General features: G+C 45.5%; 1 protein-coding gene and 1 non-coding gene across 2 annotated transcripts in view; both read left to right on the top strand.

Annotated features, from left to right (window-relative positions):
* The window catches only part of Cntnap2 (contactin associated protein 2), a 1323006-nt gene that overhangs the window by 1184327 nt on the left and 117726 nt on the right, over nt 1-20953 (top strand). The gene's annotated exons all lie outside the window — the stretch shown is intronic.
* Trnaa-ggc (transfer RNA alanine (anticodon GGC)) lies at nt 13747-13820 on the top strand. Its single transcript has one exon. It is a non-coding gene; the product is annotated as a tRNA-Ala (tRNA).

Below are 20953 nucleotides of genomic sequence, written 5' to 3'. Positions count from 1 at the left end.
ACTTACATGTGTTCATGTAAACTATATACATGATAATAACATACTGTGTCTCTAGGCCCTGTAATACTTGGCTGTTGGCTTTCTTTTGGGGGGTCAGGGAGGTAGAAGAAACAGTTTATTATACTTTTTATTACAAATGGTTTAACTAAGTAAAAAGATATGCAGTCGTCCCCTGGTATGCATGGGGCATTAGTTCCCCTCCCCCCATGGATACCAAAATCTGAGAATGCTCAAGTCCTTTATATATAATAGCAGAGTACATGCCTGTAATCCCAATGACTTGGGAGGCTGAGGAAAAAGGATCGCAAGTTCAAGGCCAGCCTCAGCTGCTTAGCAAAACCCTCAATCACTTAGCAAGGCCCTTCCTCAAAATAAAAAATAAAAAGGACTATGGGTGGCTCGGTGGTACAATGCCCCTGGAGTCAATCCCTAGAACCGAAATAAAATTAAAATGACATAGTATATGTAAAGAACCTATACACATCCTCCTATGTACTTTAAGTCACACCCAGTGACTTATAATACCTCATACAATGTAAGTGCTCTATAAATAGTTGTTGTAGTACGTTGTTAAGGAATTAACGACAAGGAAAAAAATACCCCAAAAAATGAATGACATGTTCAGTACAGATGCAATTTTATTTTTAAATATTTTTGATCCGCCGTTGGTTGAATCTGAGACCGCAAAACCCCTGGATATAAAGGTCTGACTGTAATTCTTACCAGAAAGGCACTGGCAAAGTGCATGGTAGCAAATATCTTTAGGGAGAAGTAGACCTAACGTCCCGTCTGTGTACTCTGGGCTTTCCGGCTGTCAGACCTCTCTCTCACCTTGGTGCCTATCAGGCTGCGGTTCCCCTCTACCACATCATCTCCTGGCCACACTCTCGCCTGCCTGGACCTTACCATGTTTCCAGCAAAGGTTATTTGGTTTATCTGACCTACTTCTTTTACAACTAACATAATATAAATAACTATTTTTTCTCTGTGGAGGTTTTGCCTTTAGAATCCTCAAAACACAGTCTACCCAGAACCTCAGACTCGGGCTGTAGGCTTTCGGCACAAAGGGACAGTTGGATTGTGACACTAGAGTTTTATTTCACATTTTGTTGCCCCCACCCTCACCACCAGTTTTCACAATGAAAAGTCCACCCGGGAGACAGCGGGAATCATCACCTGGGGAGGTCTCCCTGGGAACGGAGCCAAGAGACCAAGGATGGGAGCTGTCTCGGCATTCTCTAGGAGGAGTTCAAAATAGATACCTGTCAGGATGGAACAGCAGCGGGGTGCTGCTTTGTCAGTGAAGTGGAGTGTCATTTGGCAGTGGCTTGGCAGCACCCAGACCTCATTTGGATTCGGTGGGTGGCTGGGGGAAGTTCAGGTTGCAGAGAAAGGCACAGCCCTGTCTGTCCTGCGTGCTGGTGGATGTCACATTCATAACTTGATGTGGAGTCCACGTGTGGCCTTCAGCAGTGAATGCCCGAGGGCACTTTCAGGAGAGGTCTTCCCTGGGAAAATGACAGCACGCTCCTACAGCTTGTTATGCCATCTATCAAATAAGACACAGACACGGTTCTCTCCCAGTGACCTGCCAGTTCCCTGGGCCAGCACAGCACCCAGCGCATCTGAGGAGCTGCAGACTCTTGACTGAGCATATCGAGCCCATTCTCTAACCACGGCTCAAGTCCATTCTAAAACACCAGCAAGTCCAGGAGCCGGGTGGCCTTATTCCACTGGATGGACGTGTTCAGTGGCCCTTGGACATTCTCTTAAATACCCAATCTGTTACCTCGTCTTTAAAAAGTGATTTATCTTGACATTTCCCCTTGCAAAATAATACTGGAAGTTAAAAAGAGCTAAACAATTAGCATTAAAGACAAGAAAATAGAGGAGACCCCACAGCCACGGAGTTGAGTAGGGTCCACCCTCACTCTGCCACAGAGCCCTAGAGACCCACCTGAGAAAAGGGAGGGGTGGCTGGTTGAAGACCTGGGGCTTGTGAGGCACAGAAGGCCAGGGGTCTCCACGTCCTAGAAGTCAGACAACTGTAGAGAACCCGGGGAACTAGAAAGGGAGGGGAAGTCTGGCCCTAATGTTGGGGTGTTTGGGGCAACAAATGACACCCCCAAAAATCAGTTCAGAACCAATTTATTGGGGAGAATTATATAATTTAAGGAACAGAAAACCAACTCTTGGGGAAGAGAATTCAGGGAACCTAGATCACAACTAGACTAGAATATCGCTGGGCCAGCCTCTCCCCGCCCCACCCGCCCACCACTCCAGCCTTCCTGGTCTCCCCTGTCTCTCTCTGAAGCCGGGGTTGACTACTTCTTACTGCAGGCTCCATCTTGCACATATCATGGGTCATAGTCGCTGGATTCATAGGCTCCTGTCTTCCCAATTTGACTACCAGAAGAAAGGGCCCCATGTTCTTGATTCTCCATTTAAACTCCCAGAAGATCTCTAATGGGCCCCACTTGGGTCATGTGCTCACCCAGCTGGGGATGGGAGAAGAGAGATGCACAGTTCCTAGTCTATTCCTATTGTCAGAGTGGGCAGCTGGGGACTCACCTCGGAGAACAGAAAGGAGTGAAAAGGGGGAGCCTTGCTGGGTGCGGGGAGCTCTGGATGGGCCACTCTGAAGGAGGGGAAATAGGCCAGAAAATCCATCCACACAACAAGAAGGATTTCTGCTGTAGGACATGCACCCCAAGAGCTGAACAGCCCTGCATCCCACATTTTGTAGCTGTGATGCAATCACACTAAGGTCCCCAGATGTGTTCCGTGAACTGCCTGAGCTGCTGGGGAAGACTTCTGGCTTGGGGAGCTCTGGCCTCTCCAGCCCAGCCTCTTCCCACCAACCCAGGCTCATTACTACAGTCTGTTCTTCCCTGAAGGATGAAGGAAAAAAGGTAGAAGGTGGTGGACAAGGAAAAGACAGGACTTCTCATGGAAAACTGGGTCCCAGAACTCCCCATGACCCACTTCCTTTCAGGCAGGAGGTCTGGGGAGCCGGAAGTCATTCTAAAGGTACCTTTACACCTGCAAAAAATACCCTCTAATATTTTCCTTACAACAATCTACAAATCTACCTTGAGAATTTCTACAACCTTAACAATGTGTGGGAAGAGAGATAATAAAACATTAGCAGTGATTATCCCTGGGTGAAGGGATTATGGATGGTTCTGTTTCCTCCAGAGTTTCCTGCATTTCCTCATTTTCCATGATAAACACGTGTTGCATTTTTATAAGAGAACAAAAACATGAAACATACATATATCCTCAACCACTTCTGATAGCCTCCTCTTCCATAAAATAGAACGGCCAAGACAATCACTTCAAATTAAGACTTTCACAATCAAAGAACAAAAATAAATCAGAGCTGAACTTGGCAGTGCTGTGGAGAGATGCCTTTGGGATTCAGGTGAACTTTCACGCATTTATACATGCTCAAACATCATACAATTTACATGATGTTTATCAGTGTTTATGGTGTTTTTAAAATCAGGTTTACCTTACTAGCTGGGTTTGGCTAAAGCTAACATCAAATTAATTTGCATTCCCTGCGCACACACCGTCTGAAACGGTGCTGAGCACTTGAGGGAAATTGACCTTGGATGAAACATTTGCTGCCAAAAAATAAAGCACCCAATCTCCACACCGATAATGAAGAACCGGCACTCGCAGTTATCAGACACCAGAATGAATGAGAACCCACCAGGACCGCCAAGTGGCGTCACTGATGAACACTGGCCGGGATAATGGCTTAAGGCTTGATGCCAGTCAAAACATAAGCAAACTCCAGCTGGCAGAGGGCACCGGAGGAGTCCTGTGTGCCCTGAGAAATGGGGTCAACCGAGCTTCACCACCACAACGTCCAAGTCTTGTGTGGCCATCCTTCCTGCTGTCCACCCTGTTTGCCTTCCTCCCTCTTTCCTTTCTTTCCTCCCAAATACCTTGTACATGGGATCCAAGGAGGTCGGCAGGAAGCCCAGAGAATGACACAGGGAAATAAAGTCAGTTTTGGAACGCACAGCCCCGAAACACGGGGAAGCAGAGCAGCCTTATTCAACACAGTGTCCCACCCACTCCCATGGTGGCTCTGAGCTTCTCCAGAGCCAGAGGATGAAAGGAACCACTTCCTCTACAGCATCGAAGCTTTTCCTCCTCTATCCTCTTTTTCAATACCACGGATCACATTTTCTGACATAGAGAACAGCCCTGCGCATGGTCCCCGAATACAACATCACATACATGACAGCTGCTACCTGGATGGAGTGTCCCTGTGTTCTAGGCACGACTTGACACTCATTTTCATATTCAGTCCTCGCACAGACCTTATGAGCTGTGTGCCATTTATTATCCCAGTCTTAGAGTCGTTTTTGAAACTAACACCCAGGAATTGTGAGGTAACCCACCCAAGGTCAGGGTGCAGGGCAGAGCTGAAGCAGAGTTGAACAAGGTCTGTCACTGCGAGGTTCACACGTGCTCCAGACCATTATTTAATGGAGAGATGTCTGGAGCTCACAAAATCCTGCAAGTAGATCCCTCTAACTGGTATGACCTTGAGGATTAATGCATTTTTATTATTCTTATAGAATAGTTCAAAACATTTAAAAGCAAAAAATAATAATAATAATACACATATTTATGTACCCATCACCCAAATATTACAAATTTTGATATTTTGATGAATTTCTTCAGGTCTTTTGTTTGTTTGGGTTTTGTTTTTTCGTTGTCTTTTTTTTTTTTAAAGATGCAGGGACAGTCGAAGGTCCTCTGTCCTCCTGTTATGTGGTGGGCTCTGGGAAAAGCGGGAGCAGTGCCTTCTGCATCACTGCAGCAAAGGTGACCGTATCTCCCTGGGAAAGTCAAGCATAACTTCAAAATGGAATTCTGCCCAATGCCCCTGCAGAGAGCGGGGCGGGACGGAATGACGGGCAGGTGAAGGGACGAGAGTGGAGAGGAAGCAGCTGCTGACATCCAGCCTGGTCCAAGGATAAAACTGGCTAGGAAACCAAAATGAATAAACTGAAGTTCTTTATCCATAACTAGCACATATTTTTGAGTTTTGATGTAATTGAGACAGCAGAGAGTTAAGGGATACAGTCTCTGGCACAGATACTCAGAACCCATATTCTCTAAAAATCAATGGGACAGATGGGAAGGATGTGTCATTTTGGCTTTCATCTAACTGGAGAGCCACCCTATCCTTGCCAAGAAGAAGTTAACAGATTTCCTGCAATCAAAATAAGACCTTTCTTTAATAATTCTCGGTCTTCAGGAATAATGGTGATTAGGTCCCCAGGTTCTTTACCACAAAGGACATGACTTTATATTTAATGGGAGTTTTCAAAACAAATTCCCCCCCCCCCCGCCAAAAAAAAAAAAAAATTACTGAATTCTATTTCTCAAAATAAAGATGTTAATTTCCTACCTGCCATTAGTCAGAATTTCAACCAAATTGTACAAAAACAGTTGTATCAGTTACCATTTGTACTACGTGTTGAATATGAATGTCTAGCAACAGGTAGAGGATACATGCTAGGCATAGAGAGAAAGGTGCAAGTGTTAGGATATCACCAGTTGCTGCAACAAATTAACCCCAAATTTTCTGTGGCTTACCCAGTAAGTCTATCTCATATCAGTCATGCTTCTAGATGCAGAAAGTCTCCAGTAGTGATGAAAGTATACTGGGTAGCTACTCTGATGACCACAGCCATCAGTCCCCGACCTCCACCCTTGGTAGAAGGAGGATCACTTTTTCCATTGTCCTCATGGCCCTCCATGGCTCAGTCCTCCACAAAGCTCTTTCCTGTCTGTGGTCTGCCATGGCCACCTTTGAATCGAGTACTGAGGACAGTGCATTCCTGTGGCTGTGCAGCTGTAGGTTCCAGCTCCTGCAGGTACAGGTATTTCTAAAGTAGACCAGTCCTGTGGTTTCTTTGCAAATACAATCCCTCCATACCTGACCTGGCTTCCGAACTCTGTGCTTCCAGTCAATTTCCTGTGCCTATAACTGCACCCCAAGCTCTCTCCGAGACTTGAATCTTAGACCCACCTAATTATTTCACCTCCAGGTGCCCATGCCTCTCTCCCAAGGTAATGGCAGCTACCTTGAGACCACCTGACATGAAAGACTCAAGTGGGAAGACCCCCAGTGTGGCCTTTAATCATGGGCTAAGTCAGTCTGCTGAACTGAGAAATCTGACTGCAACTTTGTTGCTCAAAGCTTTTAGCAGTTCCATCTCTTTCTTTCTGGTGGAAGGTTCCATATTCCTGGGCTTGCTCTATTCTCATTCATTGATATTTGGAAACTGGCCAATTCATTCCTGCATCCCTCTCCTCCTTGAGGAAGTAAGCAAAGAGCAACTGACGCCTATGACCATTCCATCCCTTTTAAAGCACCTGCCCTAAGCTGAGGTCATAGGCACTTAGTCTGACGGGTCACATGAGATAACAGTTGTAAAATGCTTTATTGCATATAGTGGTACCCGCTATGGACAGGGGGAGTATTGTAGGACACTCAGTAGATGCTGAAATCACACAATACTGAACCCTACAGACACTGTTTCTTCCTACACATACGTTATCTATGACAACGTTCAATTTTTAAATTATACACAATAAGAGATCATCAATAGTAACATACTAATAGTATCATAATAGCAACCTACTATGATTTGTGGAAAATTACACTCATTTTCAACATACCAAATTGCACAATAGTCTCTTTAGAAAAAATAATTAATGTAATTAGGGGAAACACAATCATTAAAGGAAATGACCTAATATGCCTCTCTGGGGTCATAAAATCCTAACTTTCAAAGTGAAAGAAAACTAAGAGGTCTAACTTGAAGGTCGGTGTCATTTCAACACACAATATCACACACCAATAAAGCTCTAGGTCAGTTCTCTAAACATGAACACCACCTCCCATCTTCTCTTTTGCCATGCTTCTTTTCTGAGTAACCAGACTGAAATCAGACGCCAAAGCTCTGATTAATCATTTAAAACCATGTGCCTTTATCACCCTTGAACTCTCTGCCAATAAAGACACTACCAAAAAGTGTATAGATGTAAACACTCCTGAAAATTTTAATACCAGAGGTCGTTCCAGTCTTTATTAAAGAAAATAACGCTGTCTGGAAGCATTCAATCCTTTTAGGGTTGTCAGAACAAATAAAGAAAGTTGACCTAGTTTGCCCAGAGTCTTGCTCTTGAAATTACATTTACTGTAGCTTCTTCCCTTTGGCTAATTTAGCTTTTATCTGCTCTTGGTGGTGAACTCACAGCGTGGCTGTGCACTACAGGCAAGCTTGGCAGAGGGAGGTGACGGCCAGAATGACGAGGGGCCATTAGAACTCCCCTTTCCCTTCCTGCCCACTCCCACGCTCTCCTGGTGGCTCCGCGAGTCCTGCTAACCTTACACTTGAGTGGAAGACAGACATGTTTAATTCTTTGGAGAGCGTAGGTCAGTACTTTATTAGTTTCCTGTGTCCTTACAGTGGCTCAATTCTATAGAAGACGTCTGGGAAGAAAAGAGAGGGGAACTACATATGTTAGAGTCTTCCCATTGATTTGGCCTGCATTCATTTCTCCTTCCATATTTCTGTGTATCCATAAAAGCCTGTTTGAAATTGAGACACCCATCAAAAACCTCACGATCTCATTAGCTTTTGTAATGTCCACTCTGGTATTAGGATGGACTATGGATTCTTGGCCCTGGGAAGGGCAGTTCAGCATTTTTTTTTATTATTTGGTACAAGCAAAAAGCAGGGCTGTGTGTGAAGTGTGTCTAGAAGGAGGAAGCAAGGTACCCAGATTCTGCTCCATGACCTTCCTTCAAACCAGCGGCAGCTTTTCCCCTGGCCACATCTGCCCCTAGATGTGTGGGCAGCCAGTAGGCAAGGACAGTCCAGGGGTGCAGTGGAGGTGTCTGGGGAAGATCCTATTTATGAAGATGAGACATTCTCAAGATGGTTGCAAGCTATTCTATTAACAATGCATTTTCTTTCTACTTAAAACCACCTGAGAGTTTCACTAAGAATTTACCACGGTGACGTCTAACTGACATTAGCTCTTACCCCTGTTACCACCCATCCATTCATTTCATGCTGGGAAAGTTCCAAGCAGCAACCAGTTTTTAAACCTGACTTGGGTAACATCAGGTGGTCACCAACACCATTCCCAAGGCCACTAACCTATGTGGAGTACAAATAAAAATGAGTCAACTTGAATTAAAATAGACCTGAGAACAAATATGTGCTGAGCGTCCACCATAGGAGAGACCCAGAGTGGAAAGTGGTGAGTCGGTGGGGCAAAGGGGTGACAGGATGAACAAAATATGTCCTTCACCCTCAAGAGTTTCTGCTCAGAGGGGAGAAAAGATGTGTGCACGCTTGATGCACCTTTCTTCAGATAAAAGAAACATGTTCCACCTAATTCTCTACAAGAGACTTCAAAGTTAGTCTCCCTTTCAATGTGTAAATAATAGAAAGGGGATATAGCAGAAGAGAATATTAGCAATTTGAGCTGGAAATAAGACCAGAGCACATAAAGCAAAATGGCCCTTCAAGAATGATCTCAGGCTAAGCAGAGACCCCCATGGGTTGCGACTGCTGAATTTAGAAGTAGTTATTAAGACATAAATATTAAGGAGTCCTTATTATCAGGCTCTTCCACTTAATAGCTCTGTGATCTCCAGCAGGTTACCGAAATCTATTTCCTTATTGATAAAATAGGAACAAGGCCACTTATTTTAATGTGGTTTGTGTGCATTAACTGAAAATACAAAACATCTAGGATGGCCTGTGACCCAACAAAATATTAGTTTCCTTTCTTCCCAATTCCTTTCTCTTTCTTAAAAGCAAGAACTAAGAGAGCGACCAACAAGTCATTATCTACAGGGTCTTCAGGACAAAGTTCCCCCTCCACTGATTTGTAGGCCATTAAGCATGTGCTCAGCACTCAGCCTAGGCACAGCGCACAGTGTGACTGTTCCCTCCATGAGCCCAGGCCAGGGAACAGACATCGATTGTACAGATGTGAACTCAGTGCTAACCCAAGCAGAAGCTCATGCTGGGGAAGCACAGAAAGAGGTGATAGATCATGGCAGGGGGGAGCCAGAGATCCAAGAAGACCCACAGAGGCATTTGAGCTGCACCTTTAAGGTCTTCCCTGGGGGCCGGGAGCACCATGTTCTCTTACTTATCTTTTACTACGGGATTCAGCATTTGCTTCTTTTGTAATTCATAAAAATTATACAAGCGAACATATGAAAAAAATAAGTTGGAACCCATCAAACCCATCTGATCTGAAACAGAAAAAGACTCATAATGAATATGTCAACACTTGCAAGTTTTTCATTTCTTTTCTAAAGCAATTTCATCTGCAAATGAATTATGCACTCCAGGGCTAGACAGGACCTCCATTCCTACACTCCAGAAAAATGTGTCTGCTTCGCTCTACATTTCTTACAGCTCAGTGGGAAGGCAGCTGCAGTGCAATTTCGGATCCAGTTTAAGGTCTGAGGTGTCAGTTCTCTTTCCTTCTCCAGAACACAGCCAAAGCTTATGAGCTGCAAGGTGGGGAGTTCATTTGTTCTCCCCAAGCACATTAAGTACATAAATCATCTCTCAAGAAAGAAGATAAGCCTGCTGGATTTCTATTTTGTCTAGCATGAAAACTAAAGTCCAATCTGTGAGGCATTATATTGTTATATCCATCTGCAGTGCACTAAAATCACTCTCAAAGACTGTAATTCTCCAAGCTATTTTTTAGTACAATAGGCAGAGTGGGTTGTTTCTTATGCACAGTTACCTGAAAGCAGGTTCCTATCTCACATAAATTTATCTTCTCTCTGAAAAGTAAATGTATCTCAACATGTGGTCCAAGGTTCTGAAGGATTGCTCGCTGCCCCTCCGCTCGGAGGAAGGAGAAGTCAGCTCTGGTATTGAAGGTGAGGATTTTGATGGACAGGGGCCTGGAGTGGGGCCTGAGCTAGTGTTAAAACGCCCTCTGGTGGTCATTGGCCATAACCAGTGAGCTTGGGGAGGGGAAAGAGCCTTGTGAGAGACCAGCTCAGTGGTGGTTTTTTTCCTATTAACGCTCATCAAATTCAGAGCCATGGGTTATGGCCTGGGTCATTTGCATCTAATGTGAAATACCACGCTGGTGCTGGGACATGGTATTGCGAATATAAATGGGAGCTCACTGTTGTGTTCAAAGGGTACAGCCAGGGATTTTTATGCTGCTCTATCCCCAAGCCCTGGGCACACAGGAGAACCTTGAGAAGTGTTTATTAGGGGCTGAGAGCTGTAGCTCAGTGGTAGAGCTCTTGCCTAGCACGTGTGAGGCCCTGGGTTCGATCCTCAGCACCACATAAAAATAAATAAAATAAAGGCATATTTTCCATCTATAACTACAAAAAGCCATATTTTCCATCTATAACTACAAAAACAAATTTTTTTAAAGAAGTGTTTGTTGAGTAACCCTATAAATGAATATGTTCTGTGCACACATCATGAGCTTGAACTATCTGAGAGTGCAGAGACCCCTTCTGCTTTCTGGGATAGATTTGATTTACATTCTTCTATAGTCATTGCTGAGTGAACTAAAATAATGACCTCTTCTCTAATATTAAGATGAGGAAATATAATGCAAATGTTGGAGGGAGTGGCAATAGAAAAAAGCCTTTATGGGTAGAAGAGAGGGTCTGGGCTGGTAGCTCAAAGGAAAAGATAAAAGAACAACATCAAAAAAAGAAGTGGAATTAAGATAATAAAGGAAACAATTGAGCAAATGACTGCCACCGTGTTCAAGCATCCCTCCTGATATTGTCACCTCAGGCCACAGCAGAAGTGATACAAACAGTGGAAATCAGCTCCCTCCAGCAGCCTGACTCCCAGTCCCCTGAGAAAATGCTGTTAGTGTCAGGGTTATGAACCCCGAGGCTTCTATCCGCACTGTGTGCTTAATCCCCAGCTGTACCCCACGAATGCACAGTGGGGGTAGCGATGAAGTAGTTGGTGGGTTTCTGAAGTCTATCTTTCAGGCCATCTCTGAAAATCTGTCCAGCTACCGGAAGTAGACACACAGGGAATGGGGTCATATAACTCAGAAAGTGGATAAAAGGAAGTGCATTGAACATGGAGAAGAGGAGGACAACAGAGAAGACACTGGGTGCCCCTGTTCCCCACCCATTCCCAGAGCTACCCCTGGCCTGGCAGAGGGCATGGTGCCAGCCTGGCTCTGCCAGGGGACTGGGTAGGAGCTAGCATGGTGGGGAAGCTTGGCCTCTTCAAGCTCACTGACCTCCGAGCTGTGTCACCCAGCAGCTTAGACTAGGCAAGCTGAGCTTCCCGAACTGTGAAACTGAGCAAACAAGAATACGTACCCAGAGTTGTGTGTGGATTGATTGAAATGATATGTGTTAAGTTCCTCAGGTGGGATGTGACAGAAGTTGACCTTCAAGAAATGGAAAATGTTGATAATGTGGAGGAGTGGGAGGAGGAGGAGGAGGAGGAGGAGGAGGAGGAGGAGGAGGAGGAGGAGGAGATGTTTTTCTTCTGAAATATTTTCTGCACTTTTTCTGTTTCCCACAAATACTTTCAGCAGCATATGTTTTTTTAATTTTTTGTTGTAGATGGACCTTTATTTTATTTATTTACTTTTTAATGTGGTACTGAAGTTGGAACCCAGTGCCCCAAGCATGCTAGGCAAGCGCTCTACCACTGCGCCACAACCCAGCCTCAGCAGTGTATTCTTTCTTCCCAAGATTGCCAAGGGAGCCTCCGCAGAATGTCAGGAAGGAGACCTTTTCTAGAAGGGGCGGTTGAAGGAGAGCTGGGTTTGGACCAAGGCACAGAGTGGATCTAGGGTCATTCATGAGATTCAGGACCTGCACATGCTGCACCTCTGCTAGAGTAGATTTGAACACACAATGGCATCCAAAGCCAAATCTAATAAGCCAAGGCTAAGGATTAATGTCAGCCCATTTTGCTACAGCCTTAAAGTGCACACACACACACACACACACACACTTGCACACGCATCCGACACACGCAGTGCCCCTCTTGCAGGGCTGCGTCAGGACGCAGTGCCCCTTTCCTCACTTTGCCTGGCTTTCCCTGTTTTCCATCTCTCCACACCTCTACTAAATTCCCCAGCCCTCCCCACAGCCACTTCTTGGAATGAGCTCAAAACCCAGTGTTAAAACCGCAGTCGTCCCAGGGAGCCGAGCTCTACTGCGTTCTAGAGCCAGCAGAGCAGGTCATCAAGTGGAGTGCAGACCCGTGGCATTTATAATCCCCGTATTCTGAAGTGACTCTCTATAACGCCTTCCTGACGCGCCTTTCTGCTCTTTTACCTGGAATAGAATCGAGGGTGTGGTTATCAGTCCTCTGATAATGCCAGTTTTGAGACTCCATCCTGAATGTTGTTATTGCTGCCAAAACCTATGGGCAGAGTAACGTGGCTCGTTCCTGTGGGTCTTGCAGGCCTTGCAAAGACCCTGGCTTTTCCTCAGAGAAATGAGGACCATGGGAAGTTCTGAGTGGAGAAATCACAAGATCGGATGCCCGTCTTAACAGATGGGGAAGAGGAGGTGAGCCGCGGCACTCAGAAGGACAGTGTTTGCTGAGCCACCTTTTTAGCAGGAAGGACTTTGCCTGTATCACAGTTTGAATCAATAGAAATGTAACCTTTTTAACCAGGTAGGATGAGTTCCTTTTTATTATTAGTCTTTTTCTCCCTTTACTGTGGGCGATTACAAAAGGTCCCAGGGCATCTTCAGTATTATTGAAAAACCATTAAGGAAACAAACTCAAGTTCATTTAAATGAGAATCATCCCACAATCACAAGTTGAGCAGACCAGTAAACCCAAAGACCAGCCAATAAAGAGGGAAATGCCATTTCATTAAAGAGGTTTAGACCCCAGAGCCCTTATCTTAGCCTGTTAGACACACTGGGAACAAACTTCCGACCCATAGTTTAAAACATCATCTGAAAAACTATTGATCAGTGAATGCCTTTGACTTAGGAAAACCATTATCTCCACGAGTTAGGGGGTAAGAGTGGGAGAGAGTGGTGTCTTGTCTTTAAGCAAAACAAACACAAGTTAAGACATTGGTGAAGGGGAAAGGTAGAGTCCCAGGGAATCAGCCATGTTCTTTCCAACCACAGTGAGCACACAGTGATATGTATTAAACCGGATTTCAACCACTGACTCCGTAGGCTTAGATTTGACACAAACCTCTTGATGCCTCTGTTTCTGGGTATTTTTTTATGATAACATCCTTTCCTACCTCCCTCCCTGTTCATGGAAACCAAGATGGTCATCACAAACCTCGTCAAGTTCTTCCTTGAGAACTACTATGTCAATGGTCAACCTCAGTCAGAATGTGTACTTAGAAAAATTGTAGAATCGGACGGGTCCTTACTGGCCACCAGTCCCACCGCATCAGTCATTCTGTGTTCACATGACCAATATGGGAAATGCTATTCTTTTTATATCATTTATTGTATTTTTCTGATTATAAATTTAAATGCATTCACTCTTGGGAAAGAACACGGGGAAACTAAGTTTCCACTCTCCCATTAAACCCCCTCACTCCCTCGAGGACATGGGTACAGCGTTCTCTGTCCTCACCTCCACTGGCAGGCAAATAAGGGGAGGTTCCACTCACCCTAAAACCAAGCCTTCTCCTCATCCCACTTTCCCCACTGAAGAAGTTTCTTTAGGCTGTGGATGTAGCTCAGTTGGTAGAGTGCTTGCCTGGCATGCATGAGGCCCTGGGTTCAATCCCCAGCACCATAAAAAAAAAAAATTCTTTGCAATTTAACTCCTGGAAGTAGTTATGCTCTCATCTGTGCTGCTTCGGTTCAGCTTTTGCAGGTCTACTACTCTTTTCAATCCACTTTAAGGAAGTGTGCATTGCGTGCCATGAAACGTGCACACTTCAGGTGCACAGATTGATGAGTGCTGGCAGACACACACACATAATCACCACCAGCGTCAACCCAGAGGGTGTCCCCAGGTCCCTTCCTGTCCATCCACCCAGCCCTTCCCCGCAACACTCACTGAGCACATTTCTATCTCTACAGATCCACAGATGAGCTTTGCCTGTCCAAAACTTCATATAAATGGAATCGTGGACACGTAGTCTTTCTCTGGCTCCTGTTACTCTGCATGATGAGGCCAAGGTTCATCCTTGTCCTGTGTAACTGCAGTTGTTCAGAACTTCTAGGTAGCATTGCATTTATAAACTATATGACTATCTGATTCTGCATCCATTTCTCGATGGATAGATGCATATTTTCCAGTTTGAGAATATTATGAATAACCTGTTGTGAGCATTTGCATACCTGTGTATATTATGGACTTTTTAAAATTTCTTTTAAGTATCTGGGAATGGAATTGATGGGTTGCTTGGTAAGTATATCTTTAACTTTGCTAAAAAAAAAACTAGTTTTTATTTTATATCCCCTCCAGCAAAGCAGGAGGATTCCAGTTGCTCCACGTATCGACCAACACTTGATATTGTCTTTTTTTCTTTTTTTTTGTAACTGAGGATTGAACCAAGGGGCACTTAACCACTGAACCACACCTCCAGCCCGTTTTTGTATTTTATTTAGAGACAGGGTCTCGCTGAGTTGCCTAAGGCCTTGCTAAATTGCTGAGGCTGGCTTGGAACTCATGATCCTCTTGCCTCAGCCTCCCAAGCCTCTGAGATTACAGTCATGCGCCACCACACCCACTGATATTGCCATTTTTTTTTTAATTTTTTGTTATGGCATCTCATTTTGGCTTGGCTTTTCCTTTCCCTGACAGCCAGTGGATCAGCTTTTGACATGTTCATTTCTCACTGGTAAATCTTCTTTGGTAAAGTATCTGTTCAAGTCTCTTCCCCTTTTCCTCTCATCCACTGTCTGCCTTCTCATTATTAAATTGTGGCGCTCTTTGTGTATTCTGGAGACCATCCCTTTGCCAGATGCAAGCACTGGAGTCTTTCCCCCACTTCCTCTTATGCCCTCTCCCCACTGGGCCTCTGTCCTCCACTGCCCCGGTGGCTCTCTCACCGAGATCATCAGCAACCTCCCAACCCACTCAACTGGCTCATTTACACGCTCATGCAGTACCTGGTACCGCTGCTGCCTGGACTTTCAGGGCTGCTTCTCGTCTCTTCCCACCTCATTGGTCCCTTCTTTCCATCCAGTCTGTTAGAAGATCGTGTTTCCTCTGCCTGAAAACACCCAGATCCCTGTCGCTCTGGGCACTTCCACAGCTCTGCACGGGCCTGGGCCTCCATCACACAGCAGGCCTCTCCCTGCTGGGCTCAGTCCTCTTACCTGGCCCTTAGGGGCACATCTCTACACCTCCTCTTCCCCATTTGTTAAGACGGGCATCGGATCTTGTGATTTCTCCACTCGGAACTTCCCATGGTCCTCATTTCTCTGAGGAAAAGCCAGGGTCTTTGCCATGGCCTGCGAGACCCACAGGAACGAGCCGGGTCTGCCCTCTGCACTCAGCTCCGCGGCCCTCCACCCCCCACCCTCCGCCCCGTTCACTCCCCAGCAGCCTCACGGGCTTCCTGCCAGGGAGTCTCCCACCCCTGGATTTACACTAAGTGGCCTTTTCCATTCCTTCCTGGGTGTCTCCAGGGCTAACTCCTCACATCCTAAAAGCCTTTGCTCAAATCCCCTCTTCTCAGTGAGGCCGTCCTGATGGTCTTATTGAAGGTTGAAGTCAGATCCTCCTCCTCACACCAGATCCCTCTGACTTTGCTCTAATTTGAGGGGAAAGACCCAACATTTCCCACCTCCTAACATGGTACATTGCGTGAGGTTTCTTCAGTGCCACCCATTCTAGGAAGGAAGCCACGTGAGGGCTAGGATCTGGGACTTTTGCTCACCCTTGTGTTTCCAAGTACCCAGAACACTGAAAGGCTTACCACAGGCACTTAATGAAGGTTGATTGAATAAATAAATGAGCCTGTGATATCGCTATCATTTTCTTTCCACGTGGCATTCTCCTGCCCAGAGGGTGCCAGTCATCCCTCACTGGGCCCCAGAGGTGGCCAGCTTAGCTTTCTGACCCTTGGCTGTCGTCCCTGAGACTCTGCCAGGAAAACGAGAATGAGAGGTAAGAGAGATCAGGGTCTGCAATGTCCCCAACTCTCCTGCCTGGCCTGGCTCTGTCCTTCTGGCCACAGTCACCGCTCCATCCACTGACCCCTCTGCCCCAGCCCCATGTTTCAGGCCTATTTCCTGCTCTTCTAGGCTTAGGGATAGTGATGCCCTCCTACCAAGGCCAGTCCCTGGTGCTAGCATTGCTGAGGTCCCCAAAGGCCCCCACTCTCCATAGATCTCTCTTCTCCTTAGCAGTACTTGGGCGAGCACTTTCCTGCCATGACCCAGGCGGATACACCGTGCTTGTTTTAAGCCCAAACCCAGCCTCGTGGAGATTCTATCGACTCTCAACTTACACATTTCAGCCACAGCTTTTATATATTCGCATTTATTTTTTAACCCTTTCTTCCTAACTCACCCTCTGCAAAGACTTCCAGAACCTACCGCCTGGAGTTAGACCAAACTTCACTGCTTAAGGACACAAGCATCCCTCACTTCAGACACAGTTTCAAGCCTGGGGGCCTTTGGACCACTATCACTCATGGCCCCCTGGATTTCCATATCTCTCATGTTCAACAATTTGCTAGAGCGAATTTCAGAACTTAGGGAAGAACTAATGGTCATGATTGTATTAGGCTACACTGAGGACCGACCAAAGGGAGAGTCAGAGGGTGAGATTCAGGAGCGTCCCAGAGGCAAATCTCCCTTGTCCTCAGGACTTCCCTCCACCCCACCTGGCTCTCTGAACACCGAGGTGCCACAATGTGCACAGCATCACAAACCAGGGTTGTTAGCCTGAGCTCTGGTGTCCAGAGTTCTCTCAGGGGTTCTAGTCATAGCTTATGGATTGAACCTTTGGCCACACAGTGAAACTCAGTCTCCCTTCCAATGCTCCAAGCTACATGTTTGGTGAAGAGAGGGAGAAAAAAAAAACAGGCACCTTCTCACGTGCCAAGGTGGCCCTTCTCCTCAGTTGGCCATAACCACTCTTCTCGCTGGCTCTCTCTTGACCTAGAGTAGACTAATGTGGCCCCTGCAGGCTTCACCTCCCTGGGCATGTCCCATCCTAAGCAGCAGCCTCAGGCCTTGGTGGTCCTGATGGCAGTTTTAATCCCATCTTCTACGTGAATGTCATCCCACACGCTGCTCAGAAGGGGTGCCTTCTGCAGGTCCCCAGCCATGCTGTAGACCAGCCCCATTTATCCATCATAGCCGCCAACACAGGGACGGCAGAGATAGGTAGGAGCCCTCTGCTCTGCCTCTGGGGATCAGATCTCAAGGTGCTCCACAGCACCGTGCTCCCCGTCTGTGATACACATTCCCCCAGGCACGCCTGTGCCCTTCTGGGTCAGCAGCCCCGTGGTTAAACAGACATCCAGTCTGGAAACTGTCAGTTTCTTCCTACTTTCTGGCCCATAATCTCCCTTCTCTCTGTGCCCAGTTCTTCTCAGCCCTTAGGATTTTCTTTTTTCTCAGGAGGGTTCTCATTTCCTCGGGGAGAGGTCCTGGAACCTTCTCAGATGAACTTGAGCCACAGTCTTCCCCAGCCTTGCCCATCTGGGTGACAGCTACGCCCTCCCCAGAACTCCTTTCAGTTTCTAGGCTCCTCTGTGGGTGTCTCATGATCCACAGCATTTCCAGCCAAGATGAAATAGCACCATCTAAGTTACCAAGTGAAACTCAGCACTAGCACCCCAGAGCATGCACCACGTGGTAGCACTGCTGAATGTCACGTGCCAGTTGTCCCTCAGTTCTCCTGCCCTTTCCTCTAGAGAGATTTCCCACAACCCTTCACCCCGCGGTGCTGGGCTTGCTGTTTTCTCTCGATTCCTTCTCCTGGGTTCCCACCTCCTTCCTCACCCTCTCCAGGTCTCTCCTCTCCTCTGTACAATGAGTGGACTCTTCCCAAAGCAGGTTGCCAACATTTAGGACTGGTGCTCAGCAAACACAAACCTTGGATTTGACATCTTCATAGAGAAGTTGTAGTTACAAATGACAGTAGAAATCTGGGGAGACACTGCACCAGAATGACAGATGACAGATAACAATAAACAGGTAGATAATGAGTAGATGGATGATAAGTAGGTAGATGATCAACGACGGAGAGATGATAGGTAGAGAGAGAGATCAGAATATAATAGACAATAGATAGGCAATAGGTAGACATAGGTAATAGGTAGGTGGATGATAAATAGGTAGATAGAGGATCAATAATGGAGAGATGCTAGGTAGAGAGACAGATAGGAATATAACACAAAATAGATGATAGATAAAGATAAATGATAGATAAGTAGACAGAGGGATAGATTAATAGGTTTTAAAAACCTGAAACCCTACTCACTTAGGAACCAAACCCACACTGCTCTCCAAGTTCTCCGCCATCTATCTCCCATTTACCTTCTGTCATCTTCTACCATTCCTTTCCAAAGCACAGCCTGAGGACTGATGAGACGGCCACCTCCATTACTTGGGAGAGAATAGGTCTATGTGTTCCACTTCAGAGCGTCTCCACTCCGCCAATCTAAGTGCTGAATGATGATGGAAGTTATTCTACATATCATACATTTTGGAATTTTGTGTAACATTTTATTATTTTATATTTGATTTTCTTTTGGGGGGGAGTAGTGTACCAGGGATTGAATCCAGGGGCTCTTAACCACTGAGCCACATCCCAAGCCCTTTTTTTTTATTTTTTGAGACAGAGACTCCCTAAGTTGCTTAGGGCCTCACTAAGTTGCTGAGGTTGGCTTTGAACTCATGATCCTCCTGCCTCAGCCTCCCAAGCAGCTGGGATTACAGGGGTGAGCCATCCTGCCCAGCTATATTTGATTTTTATATAATATTATATAACATTATTTCCTAATTATTTCATAAGTCATATTTCCCAAGCAAGAATCTAATCACCTTGAATGCAGCTCAGTCTATCTTCTCTTGCATATGGTCAGCTTAACTCTGGTCCCAGTTCACAGGGTGACTGGTCAGCAAAATCACCAGAAGATCCAGGTGTATACTAGGACCTATCAGGAGTTGAGTGGTTTATTGAAGGTCTGTTGAGCAGGAGGTGTGGTCAGCCCTTGCAGTCTGCACCCTCTCAGTAGCCAGGTTACCCTGTGATAATCACTCACCTGTGCACTGGTGGCCTGGGGGCAGGTATACTCCTGGACGGGTGTCCCCTTCTCAGGACTGTGCCCAGAGATGCCCCCAGTTGACACAATAGCCTGCTTGCTCCTCTGGATTTAATAAGTATCTCCTCCTGTGAAGAGTGCCTCTTCAGGTGAGGATCTGGCCAGTCACAGCGAGGGCCTGCATTAAGCATTTGACATCAGAGTAGTCACCTGCTTCCACACGGGCCAGTCCCAACCAGGGCAGGTAAACAACCCAGCAGCAACATACTGGCCCACAGCAGACTAACAGACGCAGCTCCCCCGCTGGTGGCTTCCTTTTTATTGACAGCCTTGTTAAACTCCCTTGCATGAGGCTCCTCAGAACTCACAGGATCCCACTGCTACAAGTCCTGGAAGCAGGTGCTGGAAAAACCACAGTAACCGAGTGAAGAAAGACAAGCCAGGAGGCCTTCTCAAATCTCTGAGGCCTTCTCAAAATCCCTCTCACTCAAACTTCTGTATTCTTTTCATCTAATCCATAAAGATTGAGCCGTAACATGAGCCACGTGAGCAACATTAGTTATTAGCAGCTGTTTTCAAAAGCCCTCGAACTTTGTTTTTCATCCCTCTTGTTTTCTTCCTCCCCTTTCCCACATGTATGTTTTCCTTTATTCCTAAAATGTCATTACCTTGAGGTCATCAGGGAACATGTACCCTAACTAATCCACTGATGCTTATTATGTACATTATTACCTAAAGCTCCCGATACCTATGCAGACCACGGGTGATGGTTATTACTGTGATTTTAAATATAGAGTATATCACAACCATGAACTATTCTCATACCATATCTATTGCTAAAAAGGAAACTTGAAGTCAAAGACACAAACCTAAGACTGCTGAGTTTTTTCTGAGTAGATTCTTTGAAACAAGGACAACATAGTATCGTAGCCATTCCTGCTGCAAACATCTCAGAAATCAATACTTTTAAAGAAAAGCTGCACCAGTTCTGGAATGAGAATTTCTTTACCCAGTCACGGGTATTTATAAAAACTCAGGGAGTTATTGATATAAAATCAGTTTTCTTGATTTTTTTTTTTAAATCATACACTTTAAATAATATTTGGTGTTTTTTCCAGTAGGTGGCGTATCAGACTAGAAAAAGTAGATCAATGTGTGAAAGCAAATTTTTTTCTTTCTACTATTTTGAGGAATTTTTTATATATACCATGAAGCACCTAATGGAGTCACTAATTCTTTTAATTACACCAAAACGGCAGGATTCCAATTGCACTAGGCCTTACAGCCAACTATATTTTACTTATCACATTACCATAATAATGATGGCATAGTGACAATGGTAATGGGTATTTTTATAATACCTCTCATTTTAAAATTGCTTATCAAGCCATATATGAAGCCTTCCAGCGTCTCTAAAAGAGAAATTATGCACATGTACAGCCAAGAAAGATCAGTCTGTCTCCTAAATCCTTTATTTCTTGAGGTTTACACCTTTGTGGAAAAGAGCATGGATTTTAATATTTAATCAAGGCCAATGCCACCATTTCTCGAATGGGATCCTGAGTGGGTCACTAGTTCTCCCAGGGACTCCTCTCCCTCCCCTACATTTATGAAAAGTTGATAAACTAGATCTCTCTAAGGCCCCTCCCTGCTTGAGAATCCCTGACTTGCCTGACCTGTATATAAGTATTTCCTT

Source organism: Marmota flaviventris, chromosome 1, assembly GCF_047511675.1.
Source record: "Marmota flaviventris isolate mMarFla1 chromosome 1, mMarFla1.hap1, whole genome shotgun sequence".
Taxonomy (NCBI): Eukaryota; Metazoa; Chordata; class Mammalia; order Rodentia; family Sciuridae; genus Marmota; species Marmota flaviventris.
This window is presented reverse-complemented; position numbering and strand designations above follow the sequence as displayed.